At 43.9% G+C, this 24,218-nt stretch overlaps 1 long non-coding RNA gene across 1 annotated transcript; it reads left to right on the top strand.

Moving 5' to 3' along the window:
• Positions 1–6,546: 6,546 nt before the first annotated feature.
• LOC141585465 (uncharacterized) lies at positions 6,547–23,318 on the top strand. The gene is made up of 3 exons (XR_012519004.1): positions 6,547–6,706; positions 6,997–7,134; positions 20,655–23,318. It is a non-coding gene; the product is annotated as an uncharacterized LOC141585465 (long non-coding RNA).
• Positions 23,319–24,218: the final 900 nt, after the last annotated feature.

The raw sequence follows: 24,218 nt of genomic DNA, 5'->3' as shown, positions 1-24,218 counted from the left end.
GGCTTTGAAAGGAAGAAGTGGCCGGCTCTGCCAAGCTGGGGTTGGGGAGATAGGGAAGAATCTCATGAAAGAGGAGACAGCAGTTCTTTGAATTAGATGGTCTGGAGAGGATATTTTGAAGCGTCCAGGAAAACCCAAGTCAAATGTGTTACCATCCATGTCTCATACCATTAGATAAAGTATGATGATATCACAACAATTCAGGTCAGAGATACTCTGAAATGAACCATTCCCCAGGGAACTAAAAAAAAAAAAACAAAAAAGGAACATGTTTTTTTCAGTTTTTTAGTCTTATTGACAGAAATGTATTAGCCATAACACTCACTTATCTTTGCAATGACCCGTGTAGTCTTCTCTTCTCTTTTCTTTTTCTTTCTTGTATTATTTGAGCCCAAGCATTGAATACACAGTTACTCTTAGACACGGATAGATTCAATTTTCTAGTGACAGCTGTGTATCTACATTGCCAGTCTTCATTTCTCTTCAGATTCTTTATCTGTAAAATTAGCAAAGTGGCAGTCTTCCGTTATGGCCCCTGTGGGGATTGAAGTGATTAGCTGACCACATACCTTGGAAATAGAAATTGTTTTGAGAACATTATAGCCTCGGAGACTTACAGCTTTGGCCAAAATGGCTACAGTAGGGTAATTTCCTTATTACTTTTCTTTAATGAACCTAATTCTCTTAGGCAAGATTAGGAAAAAAATGGGGGGAGAAAAGTGAGAACAGGCAACAGACTACAGTGATTTCTTCTCTGCTTTAGTATTTATGAAAAACCCACGAAGAAGATACCACTGGAATTTAGAGAAGGAACAGATGTACACAGAACAGTCGGGAGTGCGTGCAAATCACACAGCTAATTAGCCATGTGGGGATGGAAGGGGGAGGATGGGGGAGTCAGAAATCAAGTCACATCACAGTTCAAAACGTCATCTCCACGTAGGTTCTCTGGAGACAAGCCAGTCTTCCTATCAATGAGGCGTCTCTTAGGTCCTTTTACAAAAAGTGGTATCCGTTTGAATATCTCTCATATCTGAAGATTGATATTATTTGCCTTACAATTCAGAGTTCTAACAAGATTTCATCCATTGGGAGTTCCACAGTGACTTCTGAACATTCGAGCTAAAGGTAAATTATTCTTCTCGGTTCAGACTTTCTCGCTATCTCTTAAAATCTGTGTTGTTATGAACAAATGATCATCTAAGGAATTTATGTGTCCTGAGCTACGAGGTTGTTAAAAGTGAATCACAGAGAAAGCATGCAAGCCTCCGGCCCCGGGTGCAGCGGATGGGGTCTAGGGTACCCGAAGAGGCCCTCGTAGGTCAGGGCTTAGTGTTTGTATACGAAAACATTCCTATGGAAAGCGACGGAGTAAACATGACAAAACAAACCAGCCGTGTGTTATCGCTGAAGCTCTTCACTTCCAGAGGGAGAGTTTAGACTCCTGATTTCTCCCCAACTTTCAATCACCAAAATGTGTATTCAGTTTTCTCAGTTTTGTTTGGAAATAAGTGAATGAAAAACAGCAGCTGCAACATCGGGGGAAATACTTGCCTCTGTCCCGAGCAATTCCTTGGGCTTGTTTATGACCAAATACAGCATGCGGGCAGGAATGCCATGCCCTGTCCACACTCATCCTCTCCAGGAAGTCTTTCGGAGCCATCGTGAGTCACCAGCCTTTCTGCACATCTTGCTTCTTTTTTGGTGTTTTCTAAACTATGAAGGTTTTTTTTTTTTTTTCTTAATACCAATGTGTTCAGATTCTATGTGTTGCTTTTATCAATGAGGATTCTTGAAAGAAGCAAAATTCAACCATCTTGCATGTTCTTCACATGTACCCCCAAACCTAAAATGCAATAAAAAAAAAAAAAAGCGAAATTCATGCAGGGTGATTCCAACGAGGTGCTCCTAGTGGAGACAACTCAGAGTTAACTCTCAACTGAAAACATAGTTCCTATGTGCTATCTGGGTCCAAAAGATCCTGCATATTTGTACCTTTTAAATGTTTTAAAGTTTTTCTTTCTTTTTTATTATGTATTTATTTATTTTTTTTGAGACAGAGTTTTGCTCTTGGTGTCCAGGCTGGAGTGCAGTGGTGCAATCTCGGCTCACCGCAACCTCTGCCTCCCACATTCAAGTGGTTCTCCTGCCTCAGCCTCTTGAGTAGCTGGGAATACAGGCATGATGACCAGCTAATTTTGTATTTTTAGTAGAGGTGGGGTTTCTCCATGTTGGTCAGGCTGGTCTCCAACTCCTGACCTCAAGTGACCTGCCCACCTCAGCCTCCCAAAGTGCTGGGATTACAGGTGTGAGCCCCGTGCCCTGCTACTATTTTTAAATTTTTCTATAGGTAATTCATAGGTATAAGAATAAAGGCATAATGAAATGTAAAGTTTTAATTAGAGAAAAGGTTTCTGGTGGTCTTTAGGGACCTATTTGTGGCGGGCGGAATTCTAAACAGCTGCCGATAACACCCGTCCCCTGGTATTCACAGCACCCTTGGGTGCCCCAGCCTCTGGAGAGTGGGTGGGACTTAGTGACTTGGTTCTCCCCGGCAGAACTCAGCAGAGGTGAGGGGGTCTTGTTTCAATTGTTAGGTTACAAAACATGACGGCCCAGGTAGCAGGCATCATGGCATTCCTGGGCTGGTGCTTCATGAAGCAAGCTGTGATGGTGGAGAAAGCCCCCATGGAGAGGAGAGGCAGGGACCTGAGGGCAGCCTCCAATCAACCACCTGTGAGCAGCCGCGCCCGGCCAAGAACCCCGTGGCTTGGGAGTGACCCCTTCCTGGCTGAGCTGCGTTGTGACCACAGCCCAGTCGCCGCTGGCTGCAGCCTATAGAAGGTTCCAGCTGAGCCGTGCTGGATCTCAGATCCAAAGAAACTGAGATCATAAATGTGTGTGGTTCTAAGCCACTATGTTCTGCGATCATTTGTTATACAGTGATCGATAATCAATGATTTTAGTCTTATTGAGACAAACCACATACAACAAAGTTCAACCATTTCGTGAATATAATTTTTTTCAATGGTATAGGTAGAATAATAAGCATTAATAATCAACTCATAGAACACTTCCATCACCCCCAAAATTTCCTCCTCCTTCCTCCCTCAGCCCCTGCTAACTATCACTCAAGGATTCTTGGGCTTAGGAAAATTAATCTAGAGTGTAATGGTCTGAAAGGTTACCGTCTGCGATTTCACTTTCACATCCATTCTTATTTCACCCGAGTCCAGAGAACTAATCTCTGTCTCTTTGTATCCGTCTTCTGATTAATATGTGTGGATGGTTTTCCTCTGTCAGTTTTCTGCTTTGTCATTAATAAAAAATAGAAAATAAAAAGTCCTGATTTCTCAATGCTGATCAATGAGAACTGACATTTTAAAAAGATGCTGGTGCCAGTCTTTTTCCGAACCTTCTTGGAAGACTGTGCACTCGTTTGGAAGATGGAGTAAGAAGACTGGAAACTATTACTTCTTTCACAGCTGCCTCACCTCTAGGGCCTTCTGTACAGCCTTTTTTTTTAGCATTACTGGGAATAATCGCTGAGTAGGGATGAGTGATGATGATATAATCCCTCAGACTGTAAAATAATGAAACATTTTAAGATGCGGAAAAATAAGACATAAAAAATTCCGTAATGTATCTTGATTTTTTAACAGAATCCACTGTACTTATATGACAATGAAAAGATTAAATGTTTTTATTTTGTTACAAAATTGGTATTTTTTTTTTTTTCGTCACAGGTTCTCACTCTGTTGCCTAGGCTGGAGTGCAGTGGCACAATCACGGCTCACTGCAGCCTTGACTCCCGGGTTTATGCAACGTTTTCACCTCCACCTCCTGAGTAGCTGGGACCACTGGTGAGTGCCACCACACCTGGCTCATTTTTAAATGATTTATAGAGACGGGGTTTCACTGTGTTGCCCAGGCTCGTCTTGAACTCCTAGACTCAAATGATGTGCCTGCCTTGGCCTCCCAAAATGCTAGGATTACAGCCATGAGCCACTGTACCTGATAAAAAAAAAAAAATGTATTCTTTTTCTCTGCCTTTTGGAAGACCTCTAAGAACAAATAAAAATCACAAGCTACCATTCAAACTACTTTTAAAAATCTCAATAAACTAGACCTAGTTCCAGTGTCTCCTGCTGGTCAATGTGATAAGGACATAGTGAGACCCCAGAGACAGCAAGTGGGGAGCCACAGCACCCCAGGACCGAGGGCAACATAAAGACGTGAGTTAGTGAAAGAGCCCGCGTTAGGCAGCACCCTGAGAAAGGCCAGCAGGGTCAGTGAACCCAGGAGGAATCCCGTTATCACCGCGAGGTGGCATCCAAGCAGGGAGGGCACAGGAGAGGAAAACCTGAAGTCCCTCCTCCCTCCCAGACATCTCTGCCATCTTCCCTCAGCCAAACTCAATCAGCTGCCACCTTCCAGGGCCAAACAGGCAGAGAATTGGGCTGGGCGGGTATGGTGGAGAGTCACGTGCACGCGCTTCTGCCAATTTTCTTTAAATGTCGTGTATCTCAGGCATTTCCATTTTAGCATATATGGACACACATTGTTCTTTTAAGCTTCTCCAAACAATCGTGGATGACTCACATCAGGGAAGAACTCATGAAGGAGCTGGTATTCCCTCTGTGCCTAGAAGGGTTTTAGCACGTGTTGCTGCCGGTGAAGCAGAAATTGCACCTGAAAATGTAATGGACCAAATAAGGGTAGAAGATGAGACAAGGTGTGCTGTGTGGGCAGAGGTGGGCAGAGGAGACAAGGCTTAAAGAGTGATGTGGGCTCAGGTGTGGTGGCTCACACCTGTAATCCCAGAACTTTGGGAGGCAGAAGCAGGCAGGTCACTTGAAGACAGGAGTTCAAGACCAGCCTGGCCAATGTGGTGAAACCTTGTCTCTACAAAAAATACAAAAATTAGCCAGGCAAGGTGGCACACACCTGTAGTCCCAGCTACTCAGGAGGGAGATGGAGGCTGCAGTGAGCTGAGACCGCACCGTTACATTCCACCCTGGGTGACAGAGCCAGGCTCCATCTCAAAAAAGAAAAAAGTGACATGGTGTGGCCAGGCTGCAGAAAGCATGGTGTGCTTCTTCCAGAATCTTAAACTTTTATCAGGAGAAAGGCTCATTACCACAAGCTTCCTTTAATGGCTAGCACAAAATAGGTGTTTAATAAATGACCTTGTTGATGAAGGGATTAATGAACCAAATCTGCATTTGTTTTGCTTAATTAGGTATATTTATTTAGGCATGTATTAATAGCAAAGCATTTTGGAGATCTGAGGCAATGATCTAGATAATTTTAAGACAGAAACCCTAATATTTAGTAAGCCGTTATTTTAGGTGTAAATAATCAATGAGGTTAAGTAGATTCAATTAAATAATTGCTCAAATCTATTTTGTCTCCTTAGACAAAGGGTAGACATAAACTATACCACATGCCATATCCTTTTTGTTCAAAGTGGTAATCAGTCTTTCTCTGAAATATCAACTTGACCTAAAATCATAATTCAATGTATCTTCATATGAAAGTACAAATTTTTTAATCCACAGAATTATTTTCGACAGCATTAATTGTGATAGTTTTGCAGTTATGGTTTCCCTGACTTAACACCCCAATGATGTCTTCTGTCTTCGACTTTATGCATAATAGGAGAATTGTTATGAGAGAATTAAATCTGAGAATATTTCCATTACTGGAAGAATTTCTCCTGTCAGCATTTTGTCAACTACTTATAAAACTGCAGGAGAAAAATTATTCTTCAATATTCAGTTTTCATTATGCATTAGATGCCTCTAATATTCTCCACTAACTGCTGTAATTTCACATACGCATCATGTCACCTGGTGTATGTAAACATGGAATTATTTGGAGATTATTGCATAGTTATATCAAAATGCCAACCAGAAAAAAAAAAAATGACATCCAATATTCACCCAGGGTTTAGAAAAGACATTTTTGTTTGATGTGAAAGCATTCATAATTTGATCACAGAAGAGCATTTTTCAGTGGTGCTCACAGATTGCCTGTAAAAGATAATTCCTCCCTTGTGAATGGAGTTCTATCGCATGCCTTCCACATGCCGCTGGTTTATCTGCAGGGGGAGAGATGCCCAAAGGTGACAGTGACCCACTGTGTCTTTCAGAACCCAAAGCAAGTTACTGCAAACCTCAGGCAATTGAAGTGAATATCGACTGGCTCAAGAGGTTGTGAAAATGACCACTGTATCCATCCAAGTAATTTTTTTCTCCTGTCTCAGTCTTGAAATCGGGCATGGTTATGTTCAGTGCATGCCAGCTCAACTTATGTGCCGATATTCACAATGAACTCTTGAATCAGATCCTCGGTGTTTTGTTGGGGAGTAGCTGTTCCCTACTTGACCTGCTTTGTTGTGCAAAACGCTGTAGCTCACCATTGCCTTCCCGGCTGTTTATTCTTGGTGTGGGGTTGTCAAGGAGAAACATTGGAAGGGAGAGGAGGGAGCAGGTTTCGTAGATGGTATTATGGGCAGTCGATCTCTCCTCTCTCAGCCAACTATGAGAACTATTTGGGATTGAAGGAGATAAGCTACAGCAGGTCATCACTTGTCCTGAATGCTTGACCTTTCTTTGAGCAAGAGGACAGACCTGGGTAGGGATCTCTGTGATCTTTTCTGTGTTGGCTGTGGGTGTTCATCCTTCTGATTTGTGAGCTGAAGGTGAGGATCTGGAGCAGGAGTTTCGGACAGTAATTGCTCGGTGGGCACATGTGCTGCAGAGACTGTGAGTGGGTCTGACAGGGCGGGCAGAAGGCCCTCCTGAACTGGCCTCCCTCGCCTGGGACTTCACAGTGCTTGTTCTGAGTTCAGGGTCTTCACTGGAGGGAACCACAGCTGGGAAGTGCTGTTTTTCTCTAGGTGCTCTCAGCTGCTGCTACCCCTTCTGTCTTTTTTTCCCCTCTGGAAAATATTATCTGGGGTCTTTTTGTCTGTTATCTCTGTCCTACCAGTGAGAAAGCAGAGGCCTGGTGAAGAGAAGCCACTTGTTCAAGATCTCACGGCTGCACAGCAAGGGAAGAGCTGCGACGTGAGCCCACGTGCACCCCACGCTTAGACCCGAGGCTCCCCCTGCAGAGCCTCTCCGTCAGGTAAGTGCTTGCTAGGCATTTGGAAGGCTGAGGGATTCGTGTGTCTGCCAGATCTCTCTATAGGTCCCTTGAGCAAATCCCAGAAATACACATTACTCTCTCGTGATACTTTTTTGTTGTTTCTTTTTAGTGGGTAAAGGACTTTTTTCAAAAGTAAATTTTATTGCGTATATCTGAGGTTTCCCTCATGATATTACGGATAGATATAGGTAGTAAAATGGTTACCATAGTGAAGCAGATTAGCACATCTGTTATCTCACGTAGTTACTTTTTCTGTGTGATGAGAGCAGCTAAAATCTACGTATTTAACAAAAACTAATACGATCCAATCTTATTAGCTTTGGTCTTCATGCTGTACATTGGATATATGGACTCCTTGTTCATCCTACATATCTGCTGTTTTGTATTCTTTAACCTATATTTTCCCACTTCCTCTTCCAACCCCACCCAGCCCAGGGTCATCTCAATTTTGCTCTCTATCTCTATGTATTTTTTTTCCCTTATATTCCATATGTAAGTGAGATTATGCAACATTTTTTCTTTACATGTTTGGCTGACTTCACTTAGCTAATGGTCTTCAGGCTCACTCATGCTGTAGCAAATGACAGGATATCCTTATTTTTTAAGAGTGAATAATACTCCATTACATATATATTTATACCACATTTTCTTCTTCCATTTGTCCATTGATAGACACTTTGGTGGATTTCATATCTTGGCCGTTGTGAATAGTGCTGCAATGGATAGGGGAGTGTGGATGTCTTTATGAAGTGATGAGTTCCCATCTGCTTTGGGTGTATTCCCAGAAGAGGGACTGCTGTTCATATTTTAATTCTATTCTTAAGTTTTTTAGGCACCTCCATACTATTTTCCACAGTGGTTGTACCAATCTACAATCCCACCAAAAGTGTAACAGGGTTCTCTCTTCTCCACGCCCTTGCCAACATCTGTTGTGTCTTGTCTTTTCCATAATAGCCATCTCATAGTGATTTTAATTTGCATTTCCTTGATGACTAGTGATCTTCTGTACCCTTTCTCGTGCCTGTTGGCCATTCTCAAGTCTTTGTTGAAGAAACATTGATTCAACTCCCTTGTCTGTTTCTAAATTGGCTTATTTGCTTTTCTGCTATTGAATTACAGGAATTCTTGATAAATTCTGGATATTAATCCTTTATCAAATATATAATTGGCAAATTTTTTTCAGTGTGTAGGCTGTCCTTTCATTTTGATGAATCCTTTCTTTGTTTGCAGAAGCTTTTCTGTTTAATGTGGTTCCATTTATTTATTTTTGCTTTTTTAGCCTGAGCTTTGTGTGATATATAAAAAATCATTTCCAGGGCCAATGTCAAGAAGTTTTCCCTATGTTATTTCCTGGAAATTGTGTGATTCTAGTCATATAATTGGTCTTTTACTCATTTCGAATTTGTTTTTTTTTTTTTGTATAATGTGAGATAAGAGTCTGATTTCATTGTTTTGCATTTAGAGATTCAGTTTTTCCAGGACCATTTATTGAAGACACCATCCTTTCCCACTGTGCTTTTTTGGTGTCTTTGTCAAAAATTAGTTGACCACATATATTTGGATTTATTTCTGGGCTCTCTACTTTGTTCCAGTCAGCGATGTGTCTGTTTTTATGTCAGTGCCATATTCTTTGATTACTATTGCTTTGTAACATTATTTTATTTTATTTTTTTGAGACAGGGTCTTGCTCTGTTGCCCAGGCTGGAGTGCAATGCTGATCGGCAGCCTCCACTTCCTGGGTTCAAGCACTCAAGCAATCTTTCATCTCAGCCTCCCAAGTAGCTGGGACCACAGGCATATACCACATCCAGCTAATTTTTTTTTTTTTTTTTGTAGAGGTGGCATTTCACCATGTTGTCCAGGTTGGTCTTGAACTCCTGGACTCAAGCAATCTCACTACCTTGGCCTCCTACAGTGCTGGGATTACAGGTGTCTGCCACAGCTCCCAAACTTGTAACAGAATTTTAAATCAGGAATTGTGATGCCTCCAATTTTGTTGTTTAGTGATACTTTGTTAAGAAGATCTATTGCTTTATTATTATTATTATTATTATTATTTGACAGGTTTTAAATGCCAAAATTAAATTAAACTGCAATAACACATTTTCAAGAATTTGAGGAAAACTTGTTTTATTTTCATACATGATGGTCTTTGGAAAAGGACCAACTCAATGCCTACCTTCAAATTTGAAGATAAGCAGGATGCTCAGTGAGCTATAAAAAGTGCCTGGATCCAGATGAGTTATAAGCATTTCTATCTTCTGAGTAGCTATGGTTAGTTCACAGAGGTGTAAACTCAGTCCTAACAGTGGGTGTGGTTTGCCCCTTTGAAAGAACGCTATTTCTCTGGACCTCTGCACATTTGGCCACATCTTCAAGGAGAGAAAATCCTGGAAATCCCAGCATTGTCTGGCTTCCTTTCTCACTAACCTATCCAGGCTTTTCAGAAATCCCTCTGCCTCATTCTAAACAGGAAGTTTTGTCAGGCAGTTGTGCAAATGGTCCTGTATTATACAGGATGTCACCTATTGTTATTGGAACAAAGACATTCTGAAACACGGACAAAAGCTTCCAATCCACCAGGGTCCTGGACCCTTAGGTAGCCTCTCATTGTATCTGGGAAGTGATTGAGTGAATTGGGTCACTCCAAGAATATACCTAAGCTTCAGAAACTCAGCTATTATTAGGATGCCAGAGTGGAGCTACATAAAGCACATGCGATTTGCATTCATAGTAATCCTGCTTCCCAATTTGCTCTGTATAAATACAACACAGCCACTTTCTAAATAAATGGGGTTACCTACAACTGTATATGTAAATGAAAATAAAAATGCCTGGGAATGATCTGTGTCTCTGTTCTACTGTTAAAGTGTTAGGAAAAAACAAAACATTTGTGAATCAGAAGTAAGCGCTATTAAAGTTTATGTTTTGAGAGACTATGCATAAATCACACACTTCTCAAACTTTTAAGACCTACATCTGCAAGAGCATATATATATAATATTATATTAAAAAGAAATACCGTCTTATAATAGACTAACTGGCATAGTCAGAAGCTGATTAAGGGCTTCAATTTAGCTGCAAGCAAATTTCACTGATGGCTTCTCATTACCAAGTGCAGGAATTTCAGAGTGCAGAATATAAAACAATGAAGTCTGTTTATAGAGTAAAGTGTACACCCACCGACACAGGATTGCATTTAGCAGTGTTTTACTTTATCTTAAAAGAAAAATTACTAAAATTGTTTTTCAAATGTTATTTGAGATTATAGGTAAAACAAAATGTGGTCATAGTGAGTTCTCTTCCTCTCCTCTTCTTTCTCAGTGTTGGAAAGTCCATTGTACACATCAACTATTTTACACAGAAATGTTTCTCCCTCAATCCAACTTTCCCCTTTGACATTCGGGTTACAGCTGTAGTAACATGTGCTGAATTGTTTGTTGGGGTAATTGAATTGCGCCTTGATGGACAAAATGATTCAAGTAGGTTCATAGAGGAAATCTACTTTTAATCATTTTTAATTTATTTATGTTTTGTTTTCTGTTTTTTTTTTTTTTTTTTTGAGATGGAGTCTCTCTTTGTCACCCAAGCTGGAGTGCAGCGGCGCAATCTCAGCTCACCGCAACCTTCGCCTCCTGGGTTCAAGCGATTCTCCTGGCTCAGCCTCCTGAGTACCTGGAACTACAGGCACCCACCACCATGCCCAGCTAAGTTTTGTGTTTTTAGTAGAAACAAGGTTTCACCCTGGCGGCCAGTCTGGTCTCAAACTCCTGACCTCAAGTGATCCACCCGGCTTGGCCTTTCAAAGGGCTGGAATTACAGGCGCGAGTCACTGCTTCTAGCTTCTTTTAATTTTTATTTTTACACAGCAGTACCATATATTTACTCCCTCTTTCTTTCCCTCTCACCTAGATTGATTCTTCCTTTTCGCCACTCACCTGACATAGGCTCTGTGCTGTGTGTCTGCCCATCCCCATTGCTTTGGCTGCGTTACGAGACACGTTTCACCCTTGTCCATTAACCCCTCCCTGCAGAAAGGGTGTTCCCCAGCAGCCTCCAGGTTGCTATGACCTTCTGGTGTTGTTCTAGAAAAGAATACACTCAGGATAGGCTGGAAATGTTCCTTTCTGGCTGAGCGTGGTGGCTCATGACCTTAATCTCGGCACTTAGGAGGGCCGAGGTGGATGGATCACCTGAGGTCAGGAGTTCAAGACCAGCCTGACCAACATTGTGAAACCCCGTTTGTACTAAAAACACAAACATTAGCCAGGCATTGTGGCAGATGCCTGTAATCCCAGCTACTCAGGAGGCCAAGGCAGGAGAATCACTTGAACCCGGGAGGCAGAGGTTACAGTGAGCCAAGATCACACAGTTGTACTCCAGCCTGGGTGACAAGAGCAAAACTTCATCTAAAAAGAAAAAAAAAAAAAAGAAATGTTCCTTTTTCTGAGTAACCTTCCCCCCTCTGCCTGTGGATGAAACCGCCCTTGAACCAGGCACCCAATTAATATTCTCTAAATCACGGGGTCTGTGAGGATTGACGCTGCCGGGAACTGATGGCAAATACGGCAATTTCCTCCTGCGAGTGTAGACATCTCTCCTGCCATTTTTGCTTAAAGAGAAAACTACCCACTGTATCAGTGTGATTAAAAACATTAATGTGCTATAAAAATGCACATTGGCTACTTGATAAATCAATGTGTTTCTGGTATTTCAATTAAATTGCATAAGGATTTAATTAGAAGACCCTTACAAGAACTAAAAGTTATTTCAAAAGTAGAGTATTAATTTTCTGGGTTATGAAGTTTAGAAGTGATAAATGGTCACGAGGCAGTTTGCATGACTGATATTGACCCTGTGTGAATATAGCCTGCAGTTTTTGTTTTTATGTGGTTTCTACAGAACATGCTGTTTCAAAAAATTGCGGAGCAGTAGTCAGGAATCTTAGAGTGATAAGCAGCAAAAATGCAGGGTTTTTTTTTTTTTTTTTTTTTTCTGAGATGGAGTCTGTCACTCAGGCTGGAGTGCAGTGGCCTAAAACCTTCGCCTCCTCAGCTTTCTGAATAGCTGGGACTACAGGCACGCACAACCATGCCCAGCTAATTTTATTTTATTTTTTTTGTATTTTGTTTTTAATAGAGACAGGGTTCTGCCATGTTGGCCAGGTTGGTCTCGAACTCCTGACCTCAAGTGATCTGCCCACCTGGGCCTCCCAAAGTGCTGGGCTTACAGGCGTGAGTGGCCATTTCTGGTCATCATGTTAGAATAAACCAAAGGGGCTCAGGTAAGGTAGAAGCCCCAGGAATGGGCTGTCCTCAGGTACTGCTAGACCCAGGAGCTCGATAATATTACTGGAACACTTTCTCAGTGTGTCTCTGCAATTCTGCTTCACATAATGCTGGCTTCATCTGCAGGCATGCTTTCTCTGCCTGGTAGAAAGGACGGCCCCTGCAGAGTTCCCGGATCTCAGGAAGAGATGATTTCCAGCTTTCTTACCAATCCCCACCCATTTTAGGACGTTTGTCTGTCCAGGGTGGGTGGTCGCTGGCTGACCTGTGGGTCTGGACGTGCACCTTCCGAGGTGGGCTGCCGGGGATAACAGGCTGATGTCTAAGGCTGAGGGATGCTGCCCCTTGTACTGCAGGGAAGAGGGAAGCAGCCACATCCCTCGGCTGGCTGTTGCCTGTAACAGTTATGGAAACTCAGTGTTCATCTTCGTTCTGCTGTGTGTTTGTGGGACAGTCTTGGAATGGGGATTCTGAACTATTTCATGGCGTGGACTTGGGATGCCCAGACCCTGGCTGCCCGGCCCTGCACATTCCTATGTATTTATCAAGAATTTTCCAAGGAGTGCTGCCACGTTGGGATGTTTTAGTCTTATCTAAAGCAGAGAGCAAGAAGCTGAGAGAGCGGCCTTGGATGAAGAATCCCCAACTTGTCCAGTTGCTGTGGGTTCTTGAGGGATACATGGAGAGATCACTTCAGAAATGATTCCCTTTTATTTATTTATTTGTTTGTTTGTTTATTTTATTGAGACATGACTTGCTCTGTCACCCAGGCTGGAGTGCAGTGGCACAATCTCTGGTCACTGCAACCTTTGCCTCCCGGGTTCGAACGATTCTCCTGCCTCAGCCTCCTGAGTAGTTGGACCTATAGGGGTGCACCACTATGCCCGGCTAATTTTGTTTTATTTTTAGTGTAGATGGGGTTTCACCATGTTGACCAAGCTTGCCTCAAACTCCTCACTTCAGGCAACCTGCCCACCTCAGCCTCCCCAAGTGCTGGGATTATAGGCATGAGCCATTATGCCCAGCCAGTTTCTTTTCATTTCTGCTGAGAGCTTTGGTCTCAGACCCAACGGTGCTTCCTTGATGAGCTATATGGGGTTCGTGTCAACATTTCCAACCCTTTTTCCTGCCTGCTGGGCACCTCCTCCTAGACCCCTATTCTATTCTTGGTCTTGCAGGTATTAATGACCTCACGTTGATAAGAATTCCTCAAGGAAGGAAAGGAAAGCCCACTGCCCAAATGGCTTGTTCTTCCCTGGCCAAAGCTTCTCTCTCTAATATCATGGAATTGCCAAATACAAACTCCACGAAGTTGGTCTTGACTGTCCAGGTCAGCGTAGAGCAAGATGACTCAATTTAGTCCAGAGTTTGGGCTGAGCCACTAATAGAACCCAACACAGGCTTGGCAAAGGATATGGTAATTAACGTAGAGTGTGGTGACCACAGAAAGAATTGATGGAAGCCCGTGAGGAAATGTGTCACCTGGAAAAGCAGTGGCTCAGCTCCTGGGGCCCCATGTGGACTTGCCTTCAGGAGATGATGTCACTGTTGACCTGCGGGTCAGAGTCAAAGTTGGGTAGAATCAGTTTCCGGTGTACAAACTGATGGATGATAAAGGTTAGTTTGCAAATAAGTTTATGTTCTATGGGGAAATTGCTGCCTAAGTTTTACGTAGATTCTTGGGTAACTGTTTATGATAGAATTATAATGCTACACATTCAAAGTCAGACAAAAATATTGTGAACATACGGCATCTTCTTTCTTCCCTCCCTCCCTCCTTAGCTTCCTTCTTTCCTTCCTTCCTTCCTTCTTTCTTTCTTTCTTTCTTTCTTTCTTTCTTTCTTTCTTTCTTTCTTTCTTTTTCTTTCTTTCTTCTTTCTTTCCTTTCTCAGAGTCTTGCTCTCTTGCCCAGGCTGGAATGCAGTGGCAAGATCTTGGTTCGCAGGTTTAAGCAATCCTCCCACCTCAGCCTCCTGAGTAGCTGAGATTACAAGTATCGTATTGTATTATATTTTTAGCACAAACAGGGTTTCACCTTGTTGGCCAGGCTGGTCTCAAACTCCTGACCTCAAGTGATCCACTTGCCTTGGCCTCCCAAGGTGCTGGGATTACAGGCATGAGCCACTGTGCCCAGCACATACAGTATTTTCTCTAAGGTATGATTTAAATACCAAATAAAGGTATGCTATGTGTTTTATTTAACGTCAAATCTCACCCTCATGTCGAATTATCCTCCAGCCTATATGCTGGGACAAAGATTTTCACTACTGTAATCACCTCAAGAGCTTTCCTGTATTGTAGGTGCAGATGGCCCCAGCCTCACAGTCTAATAGAAAAGTCCAGCTGAAGCCTCTGAGAGGCCCAGCATAATCAGGGGTCACGGAAAACAGGAATGAGAAGAGGGCAGAGTGCCGTGGGGTTTAGCTAGTGAAATGCGAAGAAACTTCAGCTCCTAGAATGTGGAATCCAGGTGAACCCCAGGCTCGAAGAGTCCCAGAGTTCGAGGGCCAGGCTGACTGAGAACTGGAGAGGCTCAGATTCACCAGGAGGCATGGGATGGAAGGGCACGTGGCTGCACGGGAGCCGGGGACCCAGAGACAGGAAGCTACAATGCAGGAAGAATAAGATGCGTTTTTGTCCGGGTTTACATAATCTACTTATTTGCAATTCAACAGAAAAAGTTTTGCCCTGATTCCTTTGTGTTTTAACTGAGTTTATAATGGAAAAAATAAAAACATATAAATAAATATATAACACTTGTATAATAATCAGAGACTAGAGCTGTTACAAAGAAAATTCTAAGAGAAATTACCAAAATACACAACAGCAAAAAAAGGATCACCAAATATATATTTATAGCTTTTAACACCTAAATTGTCCCCATGATAGACTGTCAACTTGACCATAACTAGATTCCACATGTAGTTTCTACATTATTACACATATTGAAAAGATACATCACAGTGACATTTAAAACTGATGAATGCAATTTACCCATCTCCGGACTTCACAGTCACCGTATGTGGTGCTCTGGGTGACACACAGAGAAGACACTGGAGTTCTGGAGGCAGTTACTCTAAACAGAGAAAAGAATACCTGCAGAAAATGGCAGTCATGCATTAAAGAAACAGCAAATGCCTTGCTCGCAGTCAAAATAAAGGGCTTTTTATAGTTCGTAGATTCCCAAGTAAATATAGAAATCCTGCCGCTTTTCAAGTGACAGATTGTTTGGTAGAAAGTCAACTTATTGGGTGGAATGAGCTGGGACCAGGAGAAGGAAAGAGGGAGGGGTGAGAAAAAGTAGAAGGCACATTTAAACAAACTTATTTATTATACTTTAAGTTCTGGGGTGCACGTGCAGATCGTGCCGGTTGGCTGCACAGGTACACACATGCCATGAGGGTGGTTTGCTGCATCCGTCGCCCAGTCATCGACATTAGGTATTTCTCCTAATGCTGTCCCTCTTCAATCCCCACACCCCCTGCTCTTCCTCCCTTGGCCCTCCACTCCAGGTCCTGGTGCATGATGTTCCCCTCCCTGTGTCCCTGTGTTCTCATTGTTCAACACTCACTTATGAGTAAGAATATACAGTGTTCGGTTTTCTGTTCTTGTCAGTTTGCTGAGAATGATAGTTTCCAGTTTCATCCATGTCCCAGCAAAGGATATGAACTCATCCTTTTTTTTGTGGCTGCATAGTATTCCATGGTGTGTATGTGCCACATTTAGAAGGCACATTTTAAAAATTAACCTGTGCATGTATTTGCCCCGCTAGATTAAGACAAATGAGACTTTGATCTGATTTCATCTATCTAGAAAAAACTACATAAACTATGAATCATTAATGATTAATTCATGTGGAAATAGTTTTGCAAATATATTCCTCTCTTGGGGCAGGAAAGACCTATCCGCTTAGTCCTGGGGAGAATGAGCTCTTCTCCTACTTCATTTCATATTTTCCCAAACTAACTTTTATTGAACACAGTCATGCACTAAATATCAACCCAGGTGCTGTAAGTAACAAAATGAGGCCTGTTTCTGTGCACAGGAGATTTACAGGCCTGCGGAAGGAAACGTATAAACATGACCTGTATCCACAGTGCAGAAGGAAAGTTCCGTGACTGAAACGAAGTCTTGGAATACTAGGGACGGGAAGAGCCTTTGGGAGCTTGGGGGTGGCATCTGTGAGTGGCAGGCTTGGCATCGGGCTCGCTTTTCCTGACACCATGTGCTAGGAAGGCCTGCACAACCAGGGTGGTCACAGAACGGTGAGAGTCACATGAGGGCTGGAATCCAAGGGCAGCAAAATGCTTGGAGGCTAAAGGGAGGCTAATGTCTCCATTCCAAGGGAGGACCCGGGAGAGACGTCCTTGCATCTGTGACATTTGGTAAGAGGCCTGGAGGCTGAGCAGGAAGTGGGCAGCATCAGAGCTTAGAAGAAACAGCCTGAGGAAACTGAGGCATGAGTTATGAGCCTGGTATACCTGCCAAGGAATGGCCCCCTGAGAGAAGCAGCGGAAGGTGCTGTGGCTTGAGTATTTGTCCCTCCAAAACTCACGTTGGCATTCAATCCCCAGTGGCGCAGTATTTAGAAGCGGAGCCTTTAAGAGGTGATTGGGTCAAGGTGGCTCTGTTCTCATTAGTGGATTAATACTTTCTTTCTTTCTTTTCCTTTTCTTTTCTTTTTTTTTTTTTTTATTTGAGATGGAGTCTTCCTCTGTTGCTCAGGTTGGAGTGCAGTGACGTGATCTTGGCTCATTGCAATCTCCTGGGTTCAAGCAATTATGCTGCCTCAGCCTCTGAAGTAGCTGGGATTAAAAGGCAACTATGCAGAAATTTCTAGAAAAGGAACAATAACATTTGAGTCATCAGGTCACTGCCATGGAAAAAGGTGATGCACTTCCAGGCATTGCCATAGCAATGGTAAACTGACGTGGCCCCGGTAGGCGTGTCTTACGGAGAGCTGCTTCTCCCTCTCCTTGTTTCAGCAAGCCTTCAAACTGGTCCGGAGCCAAGTCCCCACCTCTGGCGTTGAGTCCCACTTTCTATCTCCATGGTGCTTCTTCAGTCCATGCCTTGTATGTTTATAGCCAGAGTGCATACATGTTCATCATCTTTTTCACAAGTAACTACAGGTGCAGGTTTGAGTCTTGACATCACCAGCAACCAGCTGTTCTTGGGTGGGCTGCCTCATGATCCGAGCTGGAGTTCTCCAACCCACTCAGGGAGCACAGTACCTTGTAGACTACTGGGAAGGTTACCATGGACATATATGAAGCTCCTGGTCAGGCAGCCAGTGCATGGGACACAGCAGATACTCAATAAAAGTGCAAAACTTTTCCAAGAAATAAGACCTAAGCATTCTGTGTTTAACAGGTTGGGCCCTGTGGAAATTGGTGCCACCCAAGGCACAGTTTTCTCCTCCTATATTTTGTGATATGGAAAACGGGGTCACGTCCTGAGAGTCATCCCTGCAGCCCCGGCTGGACTCTCTCTCCCTGGCTGGCATTGCTGCAGGGTGTCTCGAGGCTGAAATTCCACCACTTCCACATCTGTGTCTCCACCCTCTGTCCACGGGCCCCACGCGCAATAAGGGAAAGTGAGGCAGACTGGCCGTAAACATGGGGATACCACCAAAAGCAGGTAACAGACCAAGTCACCCCTCAGACAGGCAGTAAAGCGTTGGCTCCACTGTGTGTCTTTCTTGCTGTGGGGGCACAAATTCCATGACTTTTGGCAATACCTAACTTTGAAATTCAACCGTAATAGATAATTTCCCTCTAAAATGCAATAAAGTATAACTGAAATGTAAGTGACCTCATCACATCATTAATGCTCTTATGCAAAAGGAATTAGGTCATTTACAAAGCTGTGAAAATGAGGTCCAGCCGGAGCACCTGCCAAAGTGTTGACGATTCACTGTCACTGGTTTGTGTGGACATCTCGTCCTCCGACCCCCAAACCGTAGGCGGGAGTCAAGGTTGATCTCGGGATCTCATCGTTCAGTTTCTCTGAATGCTCTTCATTCTGTCTAAACTGGAATATTACTATATGTTTATGGTAGAAAAGTGTGATTATTTCATAATAATGAGCTCAGTCGTCCAGTAGCTTCATGGCACCCGGTGTGGCACAGGGACGAGGTGCAGGTCGCCACAGGCCCCGGGGAGCCTCTGCTCTCCCAGACTTTCCGGGAAGAGCACCTTCTGGGCTCAGGTAGGAGCCCTGCACCCTCACTCTGGGGGCACCGACAAATGCAGCATTCAGGTGAGTGATGCAAAGGAAACGGATAAAGCGTGTGGTGGGGAGGGAGATGTAGACGCTCCTTCGGTTTGAAAGATCAAAACTCAATCTCACCTCTCCAAAGAGGAGAGATTCTGCATAAGAAGTAAACATTGGGAGCGCCAGGAATGGGAGGTCCGCGGCAAGGGCTGGGAGCTGGGAAAGCTGGGGCCAGAGGGGGCCAGAGGACGCCTGGTGTATTTCCCGGAGGGTGAAGGGGTGAAGGTCAGGATGGGCGGAGCATGGGCAGAGGGGAGGGGTGAGGGAGGCCAGAACCCCGCAGGGTGTTTGTGGGTTTTTTTGTTTGAAGAGCACTAGGAAGCCAAGCAGGGCCTTAAGGAGGGATAAGGTGATGAGGTTCATGCTGTTGGGTCCCACGGGTGCTGTGGGAGGGGGTGGCTGGGGAGTCCGGGGGGAAGCAGGAGAGCTTTAGGAGCGCATGGATGCAGCCCAGAATGGAGATGGCTGTGGTTTGGAAGAAAAAGAAATCACACAGCTCAGAGCCAGGATCCATTTGGAGGTCCAGGCCACCAGGTTCGCTGATGGGGCATATATGCACCAGAGGAGAAAGAGGACATCCCAGGCAGTTTTTTCTGCTCCCCCCCCCCAACCCGCCGCCCCCCGCCCCCCAGCCCCTCACCCCGGGCAATGCATACATTGTCCAGAAGTGGCCTCATTTTATGGTCAAGATTCTTCGGGCTCAGGTGGGTTAAGGAATTGGTCAAAATCTTGCACAAATCCTGCAAGTACGGAGGAAGAAAATGAATCCAGGTCCTTGATTCTGAAACGTAAGCTCTTCTGCTGTGCCACTTCTCTGCTTCATTTTCATGCCAGTTCCAAGAATGCGCTTAGCTTTCTCTTTCATTTCCCAACATGTGCTGAGTAACAGTGAAGAAACCTTAAGAAAGGAACTGCAGAGTCTAACATGGATACAGGGTCAGCCTGACTCTCTGTCAAACCGACTGCTTCCTGCACTCTGGGTTCTGATACAAAGTACGCGCATTTATGCAGCAGAAATGGACCAAGGACCAGGCACCTAGCAGCTCTGAGGAGCAGAGAACGAAGCTGCGCCAGTCCTATCTGACCTGTCGGAATGGAAGGGGTCACAGATCCCATTCACCTTGTAGATTTTGATGAACTTTACTATCTTTGGGATGGATTTAAAATGTAAAACTTTCCCCCTAGTTGTAAGCCGAGTACTAAAAGATGGAAGGTTTTTTACAGGCGACGCTTCTTTCCCACACTTACTTTCCCTGGAGTTCCCATCACTAACCATGTGATTGCTCCATTAACCACCCCCTGCTCCCCAAAACCCAAGGTCTATTGGTGGTGGAATATTGAGCTGAAGGGCAGGCTGTTCTAGAAGTATCAGTTCTCTCTGATCATAGTGTCCGAACAGTCCCTCTTCACCAGCCACCTGCTCCCTGTAGATACGGCATTTTGCATCTACAATGTGACATTTCCAGATAACTCACTCGTTTATGCTGATGGGTACAAATTTCCTTTTAGCCTCCAAACATTTTTCCCCAGTCTGTTAAAAGAAAGCAAAACCAGAAAAACCAGAACACCTCTCTCTCTATTTATAGATAGAAACGCTTACCCATATCACAGCATCAGTGCTTTGCTGAAGCCCTGGAGAGTGTCAGGCACCGTGCTGGGAACTGAGAATACAAAACTGTGATGTATACCAGTCCCTCGAGGAATCTATGGAACTCGTGAAATTAGCGAACCGTGCACCTGGAGGGAATATAGCCAGAGTAACTGTACACTCTGCAGAAGTGCCGAGGGGCTTCCGATCTGGTTTCTCTGAAGCCTGTTCATTGCTGGGTTGTTTGGTCTCTGGTCTGTGGAGCCCAGATAACACGCTCTAGGTCTTTAATTTCTTCATCTTTAAAGAATAATCTCAATGGAGTCATTGCATGTGTTTATTCATAGTTCTCCATGTGGAAGTGAACCCTCTATGGTGGAAACATGTATCCAGGAAGTATGTGGCAAGTTGGCATCCTCGATGGCATGGCATGCTATAGGAACAATCTTTTTTTTTTTTTTTTTAAATGGAGTCTTGATCTGTCGTCCAGGCTGTCGCACTCTCCACTCACTTCAACCTTCGACTCCCGGGTTCCAGCAATTCTCCTGTCTCAGCCTCCTGAGTAGCTCGGATTACAGGTGTGCACACTTCAACCTTCGCCTCCCAGATTCCCGTGATTCTCCTCTTTCAGCCTCCTGAGTAGCTGGGATTACAGGCATGCACCACCATGCCTGGCTAATTTTTGTATTTTTAGCAGAGATGGGTTTTTGCCATGCTGGCCAGGCTGGTCTTAAAATCCTGACCTCAGATGATCCGCCCACCTCAGCCTCCCAGAGTGTTGGGATTACAGGCATGAAGCACTGCACCCCTCTGGAACAGTCTTGATATTAGGATAAACACGTGATTTCGTAGCTTTCTCTGAAGGAGGAAACACTGGGGACCTACACCCTAGAATCAACACCGTGAATCTGGGAGTGGTTCTGGGGAGTTAATAGCTTTAAGATGTGTCCTAAAATAATTGTTCGCTTGAAATTCCACATGGATTGAACCATGCCGATCCTACGAGCCAGGTAATGACCAAAGGGTGTCTGTCATTCAGGCGAAATCCGCAGGTGGAAAATTCTTCCACTCTCCAATGAGGGGATTCTATTACTCTGCCTATAGTTTGGTGAAACAACACTTTACGAATAGAGGACAAGATAAATTTTGCCAAGAACAACCATATGGATCTAACTGCTGCTAACAAGCCGTTGGGAAGGAACGTCAATAAAAAGCAAGCCTATGAGACTCCCTCCCCGAAGGGCGCCTGCTACGGAACGCAGCCCAGCGGGCCTGGCGCATCCTCCACATTCTTTCCTCTCTGACTTATTTTTACTTTCTGTTTGAATTGGCTTGGTTTTATTTTGCCCTAAACTGTCTCTGTAGTCATCCCCCGACAGAGTTGCGAGAGTGAAAGTCCAATCTGCCCACGCTTCACAGAACTCAATGCGGAACCTTCTCAGGAGTCACTTGACGTCAAGGCTGACTTTTAAATTTGCCAAAAAGGCATTCTTTGGGGAGCGGTCGGCACCATCACTGTCCCTCTTTAGAGAGCTGCTACTGGCTGCTGGAATTCAGACCCACAGATTGCCTTTTTCTAAACTTAATTCGATGCATAGATGAGGAGAAAGGGGTTTCAGACATTGATACTATTTTTTTTCACTAACATGTTTTAATGTATCATTTACATTTTATTGTTTTTTCTTCTCCCAATTTTTTAACTTTTTTTTTTCTTTTACAGGCCAAGCCTAGTGCTGTTAGAAAATATATTTAGAAATCACTTGGTTCTGTTTTGCCTGAACATCGTGTATTTAGTTACCTGTGTGTTTAGATGAAGTGTGCTTCAGATTTCAAAAAAAAAAATTTACTTTATTTGAAAGCTTGTTTTCTTCTTGTTTACACTGTTAATTTAGAGTCCAGGAGAATCTCTAAATTTGCCTGTAGAAACCACAGAATCACCTAATAACACGTTTCCTGCCTCCTGCTTTCTGACACAAAGTAACATTGGAAACGCTTCCATCTTCCCTTTCTGTTTAATGTACTGCACTCCACTTCCCCCCGCTTTCATTTTTTTGCAGTCCGTCAAGTCACGGAGTATTTGTTTACCAAATGTTACTTTTCTCGGATCCAATCTATTTTTGAAGAGTGCAAAAGCAAACAACTGTTTGAAGCTGTCAGGCTTCATTTTATTTATGCATGAATAACACAAATAACTTGAAAATGACCTAGTCTGTTTTTCTCAGATTTAGATAGAAAAACTGCTTCCGGGCAATGTTTATGCCAATTTGTTCATGCCAAGTTTCCAGTTTTGGTGCCAACTGGTTTTTACAGCCAAGTTGTAAACCTTTGGTAAACATGGTTTATAATGAAAAGTGCAACACAACCTGAACCCTGGCACCAGGGGACGGATGTAAATTTATTCTAAGAACAAAATTCTAACAGGAACAGGAGGGAAGCCAGCCTGGCTACACAGTGTTCCCACCATAATACGGAAAATATACACACGATGACATATTTGATTACTAAGATCCCATTAGGCCCACTTAGGCACTTTATGTGTTTCCTTTGTTATGGGTGGCTGAGGACTTTAGTTTCATGCTCGGTTTGAAGCCACTGGCTCATTGTCTCAGGGTGGTTCTAGAACTTTGCCTTCAGGTGGGGCTGGGGAGGAAACCCTGGCGTGTCAAGACAGGCGAGGGTGATATGGTCGGGCTCTGTGTCCCCACCCAAATCTCATGTTGAAATGCAATCCCCAGTGCTCGAGGCGGGCCTGGTGGCAGGTGACTGGGTCATGGGGTGGCTTCTCATGGTGTCACACCACCCGCCTTGGTGCTGGTGTCCCCGTTGTGAGTTCTCGTGAGAGCTGTTGGTTACAAACGTGTGGACCCTCTCCCCGTGCTCTGTCTTCCTCCTGCTCCAGCCATGTGAGAAGTGCTGGCCTCCCCTTCACCTCTTCTGCCATGATCGTGAGTTTCCTGAGGCCTCCCTAGAAGCAGAAGCCGCTATGCTTCCTGTACAGCCTGTGGAACTGTGAGCCAATAAAACCTTTTTCTTTATAAATTTCCCAGTCTCAGGCATTTCTTTATAGCAATACGAGAATGGAAGGAGACAGTGGGTGTGATCATCTGCATTCATCAAAGTATGGAAAAAATAATCAAATGTTTTATTTTAACATCACTTCAGAAACGTCCATCCATGTCAACTTCTTTCCTGATACATTGCATGTATCCAGTGTGTTCTTTGCAAAACCTAAAAAAATCCTATCTCTCCTGTTTATAACCCTCCACAGCTTCCTATTTTCAAGTAAGCCCCACACTTCTTCCTGGACCCCAGAGACCCAGCAGGTGTGAAGCCTTCTGTCTATAAACTGATCTACCTCCCCACTCCCCATTGAGGTCCCAAGGGACACTGGCATCCATTCTGTTTCTGGAACATCCCAAGCTGATCCTGTCTCAGGGTTTCTAGAGGTCCCCTCTTCGAGAAAACCTTTCTTATCTCCCATTTGGCTGGCTCCTTCTCTCTGCCTGTGTCTTACTCAGAATCTGAGAAGCATCCCCCATTGCAAACATCTCCCACCCCACCGCAGGCCCCCCTGTACCCCCATCTATCACATTGTTGGGCGTTCTTCATAATTTATTTGAAATTGCTCACTTGCTTATTAATTTACTGACTGATTAGAATGTAAATTAGATTCAAATGTCAATTTACAAGCGCCTGGATGCTTTTGACTATTTTTCAGCCATATTCCTAGGACTGAGGTGCACAGAGGATACTCAATACAAACTTGTTAAATGAAATCAGTGCTTATTAAACCAATGTCTCCTGTTTACAGGGCAAAATGCCCAGCGGTACAGGTGCAGCCGTGAATGAGCCACAGTCCGAGAGCTCACGCAAGGCCGGCTTGGGCTGCACACCTGTGCGTGCAGCCACAG

This window comes from Saimiri boliviensis, chromosome 8 (genome assembly GCF_048565385.1).
Source record: "Saimiri boliviensis isolate mSaiBol1 chromosome 8, mSaiBol1.pri, whole genome shotgun sequence".
Lineage (NCBI taxonomy): Eukaryota > Metazoa > Chordata > Mammalia > Primates > Cebidae > Saimiri > Saimiri boliviensis.
The sequence above is the reverse complement of the archived record's forward strand: the minus strand, read 5'-3'. Positions and strand labels throughout refer to the sequence as shown.